This window comes from Bombus vancouverensis, unplaced genomic scaffold, assembly GCF_051014615.1.
Source record: "Bombus vancouverensis nearcticus unplaced genomic scaffold, iyBomVanc1_principal scaffold0050, whole genome shotgun sequence".
NCBI classification, from domain to species: Eukaryota; Metazoa; Arthropoda; class Insecta; order Hymenoptera; family Apidae; genus Bombus; species Bombus vancouverensis.
This window is the reverse complement of record NW_027468941.1, coordinates 356,344-365,115: the sequence shown is the minus strand read 5'-3', so window position 1 is coordinate 365,115 and position 8,772 is coordinate 356,344. Positions and strand designations below refer to the sequence as shown.

At 39.9% G+C, this 8,772-nt stretch overlaps 1 pseudogene; it reads right to left on the bottom strand.

The window, feature by feature from the left end:
• Positions 1-5,457: 5,457 nt before the first annotated feature.
• Positions 5,458-7,718, bottom strand: LOC117165253 (very long chain fatty acid elongase 6 pseudogene; annotated as a pseudogene).
• Between the last annotated feature and the right edge of the window lie 1,054 nt (positions 7,719-8,772).

Sequence of the window (8,772 nt, the reverse complement as noted above, 5' to 3'; positions counted from 1 at the left end):
ACGTCCGGACAAGTACCCCCCTGACCTGAGGAATGGTGGCGTAGGTAAGCCTCCATCACTTGATCAGGGATCTCCTCCCAAAAACGAACCTTGGCACAGGCATCTGTATCAACCACTTCGATCGAAGGAGAACTTGGCGGCAACTGAAGGGTGTCCTCATCGGAGAAGGTTAGATCAATAACCAAAAGGATCACCGAGACTCGACGATGGGGCTGGAGCCACACTATTGCTACCCTCTGTGGAAGACGATCCCTCCAGCCTCCTTAACCTCTGCCCACGAGCTTTTGCGCCGCCACGACGACCACGTTTCCTAGAACGTTTCGGAGGAGGTTTGAACGGCCTACGACTTTTTTTCTTCTTCTCACACTAAAATAAAACACACAAGTTTAAGAAAACGAACAACAATACGAAACAGGATGAAGTCAAAACAAATTAAAATAATACATACTTCTACAGCTTCAGACATATCAGTATCCATGATCCAACATAACCTGTATTCATAAGGGAAAACATGAAAATGCAATAAACAAAATCGACACTACCAATCATACAAAATATCGAATAATCAAACACTATCAAAATCACTTATTACTATGAATTAATGCATATTATTACCTAAAAGGAAAAACTAACCTAAAAACTCGCCAAGCAAATCAAACTCGCCAAGCAGAACAAACTCGCCAAGCAAATTAACAATTATTACAAACTACCACTTGGCGCCACCTCCTATGGAATGAAGTATTAAAAACTTGCCATTGGAATTTTAATAATTCTTGGGGAACATAGGAAATAGAGCGTGTTACACGTGCAAAGACTCGACAAACACTAAGTTGCCACACGCCTTGTACGTTTCATTGACATGAGCAAGGAAATTACCAAATACATCACAAATGCAACCTCAGCAAGGACAAAGCTGCCACGCGCCTGGCACGTTCCACTGGCATCAGTAGGGAAGGCCTGGGAAGCATCGCAGACGAAACATCAACAAAATACGAGCTACTACAATATCTACATTTTATCACGCACCTCGTATGTCACTAACACCAAACGAAACATGAGAAATTAAGAAGACGAAACTTCAGCAGCATCTACGTGTCTCAAGGATGTGCAAAATTAAAAATAGCGTAAACAAGATAATCAAGAAGACGAAACTTCAGCAGACTCCGTGCGTCCAAAAAAAGGTGAGATAATCAAGAAGACGGAACTTCAGGCGGCGAGGCGAGGTTCTCAAATTCTTTAATTACTATTGTAGGTGTGATAAATTCGTAATCTTTCGATGTGGTATTTATTATTCTTGTATATCCTTGTCCCTTATGGTTCTTCGCACCTACATTACCAAAATAGACTCCCTTGATTGGCTCGATTTTGGGAATAAATCCCTCTTTTATCTCCAGATTTGTAATGTTAATCGAACATTTGTAATGGTACCGAACTTCGTTTCCGCACGATTATCTTTTCTCTTGTATCGAAGGGGATATAAATATTTCCCCACTTACAATGCTTTCGCTCGTAATCCAAACGAGCCTTGCATCCTGCGAAAAATTCGGATCCTAAGATTCCATCTTGATCGATCAGCAATGAGTCAACTACGTGAAAAATAACTTTTTTTTTTATAATTATTATTATTAACGTAGAGGAAATCCGCACGGACACCAGGTCGCTTCTGGGGAAAAGCGGCGTGGTAATGCCGGACTCCAACCGACTAAAACCTCCACGATGACCGTCCCGGCAGCGGTCGAATAGGAAGAGCATGACGACATTTCGTCGTCGGATCTCACCGCCCCGCCGCGATTGCGGCGTCGCCGCATCCCATCCCGTGAGGGTCCCGGGCCGACGGTCATAACGTCGAGTTCCTCCAACCCTCTCCGAGACCCCCCAGTTCGTGTGTCCCCTTCGCCAGACGCATGAGCGTGTTTGGGGGCCTGGCGGCCCACCCCCGGACGGTCACGGTTGCTCGATGACGACTCGGGGCCCGTTTTACAACCCGCGGCTGCGCCGGTACTATGGTATCCCTCCCCTGCGCTGTAAACGATTTTTTGGTTCGTTTCTCTGTCCATTGTGATTCTGAAGTCGCCGAGGTCGTCAACAAGGGTTTTCATCCTGGTGCCACTCACTCTTTCGCACCCTGCCCCAGCAAAGGCCGGCGCAGGGTGACGGGGAGCCCCACAAGAAGGTGAGGTGAGTGGTCTTGGCAGATACGGGCCCACCAACTTCTCCGAGGTTCTTCGCACCGGATCGGCAAACTGGCGAGGGCCGAAGACGCCGACCAGTCACCACCCGGCTATAGGAGAACATTAGATTCATCGTGGTTTCCCGATGGGACCAGGGCGTGGTCCTACGCCCTGAGAACCCGTAGCCGCCTCGTGCTCCCCACGTGAAAAATAACTGAATTTCCCGCAACCTGCATTACGATTGCATGATTGCTGCAGCATGATTGCTGATTCGGATAAGGCAGGTTTCTTGATGACATTGATTTCTGATCCGGGGTCTAATAGTAAATTTGTCTTAGTTTTTAAATCTGGGAAAATTATTCTAGCGGTGGGAGTACTTGGAGTTTCGTTTATTTTTATTGAAATAATCCGGAGAGGTCGTCGTCCAAATCTGAGTCCGGCCGAACATATCCTTTAATTTGTTCCCGAAATCGTTCAAACTGTTTAGCTAACTGTCCTGTATGGCGAGGAACGCGTGCCCGCGAAGCTACGCCGCGAAGCTTACAGAAACCTGATGCCGCGGAATCATGTTTCGTGCGCGCTCGCATGCTCTTAAATATTGAAATACTGAGGGTCGATATCTGACGAATATTGGTACTGACTCGATCGCGTCTTTTAACTTAATTGGTTGGGGGCTACCGTCTGTCGGTATTGTCACCTAGAGAATTATCGGCGGTGATGCGGGTGTCTCGATTTCCTTTTTTGTCTTGAGTGAACGCATGTCGTCTTTTAATTCATTGATTTTTGTACTCATGTCGGCTATTACTCGTAAATTCGCATCGCATTCGCATCTCGCGTCTCCCCTATCTTCCGGTAGTTGGGACAAAGACTGTTTGTCTGTTTGAAGGACTTTAGTTAACTAAACCTTAAGATTTATAACGGGCCCTCGGGCTAGCCGAACATGTACTGCGGAGACGCATCGACATCTGGCAATCATCGAAGAATAGGGTCTGCGTGTGGCGAGCCACGGGACAGAAACCGTTGGAATGTTTACTGTCGCGTGTCGCCACGAATATTTCTTTTAAGGAGAGCTATAGAATTATTCCATACCTTTGTTAGACAAAGCGTTCATCCCGTGACCGCGGCTACGTTCGGCGACTGACTGTCGCCTCAAGCCCAAGCTCATTATCACAACTCTCGAACAATTACAATTGGACTGGGTGACTGCAATTATTTAATTACAGCTATGGTAGATTCTGAATTACAATGTTACGGGATTTTCCCAAAATTCCAAAGGGAAGGCTCCGGTGTTCTTTCATCTCCGACATATTAATAAGGAACCATTTGGCTGAATAACGAAAAAACATATAAAGAGTTCTTTAGATTATGTGACGCGGTCAAAATCAAATTTCAGGAGTTGAATTTAAAAACATTTTGTCCCTATGAATTCACAACCTCCCAAAGCTTCGAAATCCACACATATTTCTTCCTTCAGATGATTCTGTGATTACATTAGGGTTGTGAAGACATATTTTAAGTGAAACTAATTGTTTTAACTCGTAATTATTGTTAAAATAAGAATATTTAATGACAATTAATTGTTATTAAAAAATGTATAGGTTTCACTAATTGCTATTAATTTTTACTAACTAAAAATATATTTTTAGCATAAGAATATTTAATAGCAAATAATTTTTAATAATTTTTATTGGGTAAAAATTAACTCTTAAAATAAAAGTATTTAATAAAAATTAATAGTCACTAATTCGGCTGCAGTGGTCGGATCGCAAAACAGCTTCCAAGCCAGTCAAATGCGTGTGTCACGTCGAAGACAGAAGAAATCATGAAACCAATAGATCGCTGGTGATCTCCTCTCCTCGCGTCGCAGTAAATATATTCGTACGTTTCACGAATAACGTGAAGGAATTGAACTTCGTATAAGATGATGGAAATTTTATTGTATAAATCCAACGGAGTGACGGTTCAAAGTGTTACAGAATAATTAACAGAATAATGTGTTGAGCGCTAATGTAGGAGGGTTTTTATATGGAGGTTTTAGTCCCTTTGGAGGGGTTATCGTCCGATGTATATCAGAGGCGGCTATTCAGTTGCTGTTTTGTTATTATTTCGATAGCTGTGGCATGCAGGATGTTTCGTCTACTTTATTACTGTTTCTGAGCGGGTGACAGGTGCATCAGACGCAATGCAATACTTGAAACTTGCTTGTTGAAAAATAGAAGCAGTGCTGTCCATGATATTAACGCTGTGGTATATATGTCAACACAAACATGGCATACATATGTTGGAACTAGTGCGGCTATGGATATCGCCCATGTGATTCGAGTTTTAACAAACGTAGCCGCGTATGGCGCGGGGGTACCGGAAGAAATCCGTCCTTAATTAAAGCCTTAATTAAAGCTTACCGTCACACCGACGAATATTTTTTCCTCGATTCTGAAGTTTCATAAGGCTGCTTTTTAAAATATTGTAACAAACTAAAAAGAAAGCACTGTTTGCAAAAATTTTATCATTTCTTTAATTTTTGTAGTAATAACTCTTAAATTCATAATAAAACTAGTAGATGATATAATATAGACGCAATGGGAAGGTTATCAATTCTTCACCGGTAGTGTGTATTTTACAAAACAATGAGTATAAGTATTTTCTTACACCATTAGAATATGTAATACCACCAGAAAACGGCGGTATAATATACATACATATATACGTACATAGGCAGTTCGAATGAAAATAGAAAAACGTTTGAGAGGCGTTCCCTACATACTAAACAAGATAATAATCAATATTGACACTTAAAAATAGCAGAAAATATTCTAAGGCTCAATAAAGATTTTGAACTAATGCATGATCCATTTTTTAATATCACTCGTACTTTATTCATACAAATTGTTATGTATTCTATGGCTTCTTTCAATATATATAGTTTCATAGTTTTATACGTACGACAATAAATATGTCAACCCTATAATTCATTATTATAAAAGTATATCAGATTTGCCGGCGAATCTGTGTTTAATATTTTTTTTACTATTAGATGATTCAATATTAGATACGTTAATATTACCCGAATATTTACACATTACATTTTCAAATATTATATCGCTTCCGTTCTTGTTCCAGTAAGGTTTTGTCACGTTATCGGAAGAAGGAAACATTACAAATAAAAGAGACCAAAAAATTTCTTTGGAAATCGTTTCATAAGTAAACAGATTAGGGATATATGTGTTTCCAGGACGAGATTTATTAATTCATTCGTACTATAGTTAACGATAATATTGTTAAGATATTAAAAATTTATTTCTGATTTAGTGTGCGAGATTTACTTTAATTCTATTTCTCCATTTTCATTCATTCACAATCAATCTTTACAACTTTGCCTTCACAAAGGCTTGAGAGAACTATATTCATCAAATTATTTCTTGACGTCCATATCCATCACATGAGATTTTGATAAAGTTTTTCTTAAGATATGTCACTGAAAAGCATCCGTAAAAAAGATTTAAAAAATTTTTCACCTGCTCTACATAAACTTCAGCTTGTTATAACTTGCAGATCTATTAGGCTAATCCTTCTTTCCAATTTTTTTTATGTGTTTGTTAGATAAATAAGCCTGCTGGAAGAATCTGACAAATAAAATGAAATAGCTGAGGTACATCAGCATAGCAAGTTTGATGTTCAAAGGCGTAACGTGACATTCAACTTGGGCACTGTGTACATAGTAGTAAGCTGATGCAGTTAAAATGCAACCCACAACCATTTGTGATAGCTGTAGCGTAGTAACAAACATGGCGACCCATTTTGGTATATTGAACCGCATTGCTTTCAGAGCATAATAGGAGTACATCCAGGCATGAACGAAAGAGTTTACCAAGCCAAACCACTTGCCATTTTCTGTGGCCTCTGCATAAGAGAACCAGGTATAGAGAAGGACTGTTACGTGATGGTACCAATGTAGAAAAATCAACGGTTGCTTTCGTAACACAATGAAGGCTGTGTCGCAAAATTCTACTAGCTTCGATAGGGCAAAGGTCCACGACCAAAAACCGAAAACTGGATCTTGAGTAAGATGGCTGGAAAGAATATAATTACATTTCTATTATGATATAATATTTTGGAAATATTGTTATATGTTATGAACATGATATATAAATTGAAGTTACATAGTGTGTTTCTTAATATCTGTCTGATGTTGTGTATTTTTCATATTACAAACAATTTACTTTTATGTTGGAAGTGGCTGAATTTATTTCAAGTATAGTACAATAATAACAAATGCAGTTATTTTTGTTATAATATCAAAAATAAAAATTTCCATTTATCCATATTTTATACATTTCTTTGAAGTTTCTCAATTTTCCACAGCATCGAACAACATTTTGCAATAAAAGTTAACAAAAAGACGCGAATTTCTAGTATTAAAGAAAATTTGCAGATAAAATTAAATTATAGATTAAAACTGTTTAGCTGAATTCCTTGCTTGTAGACAATTGCTACGTTTAAACTGTCTTTCTAAACGTAATAATTTCCGGGATATTCCGTAAAATATGTTTTCAGTCTCAATTTTGCAGGATATTTTTGCTCCTTCGACATGGATTTTCCCGTGTAAAGATAATATGTGTCAAATATATTACGAATCCCCTGTTAGATACGTATGCTATCGCAAGGCGGATTGAGCATGTACAGATACTTTTAGCATAAAATCAAATTCTGTATGCATTTACATTTAAAACGTTTCGGGCTAATATTATTAAAAAGAACAGTTTTTAAGGTAAATGAAGTTTTATTATCTATTATTCAACACACATCCCTTCCTTGTCATATTTTTCTGAATTGCTTCTACAGTATTGAGTTGATGTAATGACCCACTTGAGAGGCTCGAATTGCTTGACTGACTATTCCCTCTTATGTTTTTCCGGAGGAAAGTTTGGCGTGGGTGTGCCCTTTGAACGAAGAACGCGGATTCGTTGTTCACACTTTTCGTCAAGGAAGTGAGGGTAACCATCCGCGATGCCGATTGGTTATGAGCCATGCTAATGAAAAAGGATATGAGGTAGTCTCCCACCAACGTGGATCGGGGGGTGACTTCGTTCCTGGGGAAAACCAGTCCTTTTCGATAAACATGTGTTCGGTATTCCCATTCGGTGACTACACGCTTTCTCCGTGATTTCTAAGAGCCTAATAAACTCAAGGACTTTTCCGAAACCCGAAAATAAACTGAAAATACTTACTTCTAGACAAACAGTTTGACTGGCAAACATGTGGAAACAATGAAGCCAAAGTTGACGGTTTATGGTGGGTCCTTGAGTTTATTGAGGGCCGCTGGCTGCCAGGTAGCGTCGGCTGGAGTACAGCTGTTCCATGCGACGTAACAGCGTGGGAAGCTAGTAGCGCTGTGTCGTCAGCAAATGTTGCTATTGTTATCTCTGTTGATGGTGGTAAATCGGTAACAGTGTAGATGGAGAACAGCAGGCGTCCGAGGACACTACCTCGGAGTATGCTAGATTCCATTGGGAACGCTGTGGAAGTGACGTCTAAGTATTTAACCATGAGTTGTCTATTGGTTAGGTAGGACTTTAAGATGGAGTAGTTGGTGTGTGGTAGGACTTTTTTAAGTTTGTATAGTAGTACTTCGTGTCATACTTTGTCGAATGCCTGTTGAATGTTTAGGAATATCGCTGAGCAATATTTTTTCTTTTCAAGGGATTGGTTGATAATGTGTGTTATGCGATGGATTTGCTCTACTGTTGAATGCTGTTTCCGAAAACCGAATTGATGATCTGGGAGTATTTTCAAATCCCCCAAGAGTGGAAGGAGTCTATTCGTTAGCATTTTCTCGAATAGTTTTGACAGGATAGGTAAAAGACTAATTGGGCGATAGGAGCAGAGTTTCATATATTGGTTTTCCGAGTTTAGGGATGAGAGTAATCAGTGAAATTTTCCAGGCCTTAGGAAAGTATTCAAGGCGAAGAATTGCGTTAAAAATCGATGTGACGAGTGCAATCCCTTTTATGAGAAGTTCATTGATTGCTCTATTGCCTATTAGGTCATGCCCCGCTGCTTTCTTGGGGTTTAGGCGACTGATTGATTCTATAATCTCTGCAGAAGTGAAGGGTTCAATAGGAGGAGACATTTAGAAGGGAGAGTGCAGGTGTTCAGTAATGTCTGCGGCAGCTTTGGAGGAATGGGGTTTAAATACTTTAGACAAGTATTTAGCAAACAGGTTGGCTTTACCTATAGGGCTACACGCCCATCCACCTTGCGGATAGCGGATTGATGGGATTATTTGCGGGGAGCGCGTGAGTTTCCTGGAAGCCCTCCATAGTGAGTAGTTGGAGTCAGCTGTGGGGGACAAATTGGCGAGATATTTATGAAAACAGTCGTTTTTATAATTTTTGATGATTGTGATTGGCTTTCTAGTTGCGTTGTTTAGTTTGCGTTTGTTATCCGGTGTTCTATGGGACTACCATACTCTTCTTAGTCTACGTTTTTCTGCTATTTTTTTAAATATGTAATGGGGATATTCACGTTTGCTGATAGAAGTCTTAGTAGGTGTGGAGGAGCGGATAGCGTTTATTATGCTCGTGTTTAAGTATTTCGTGAC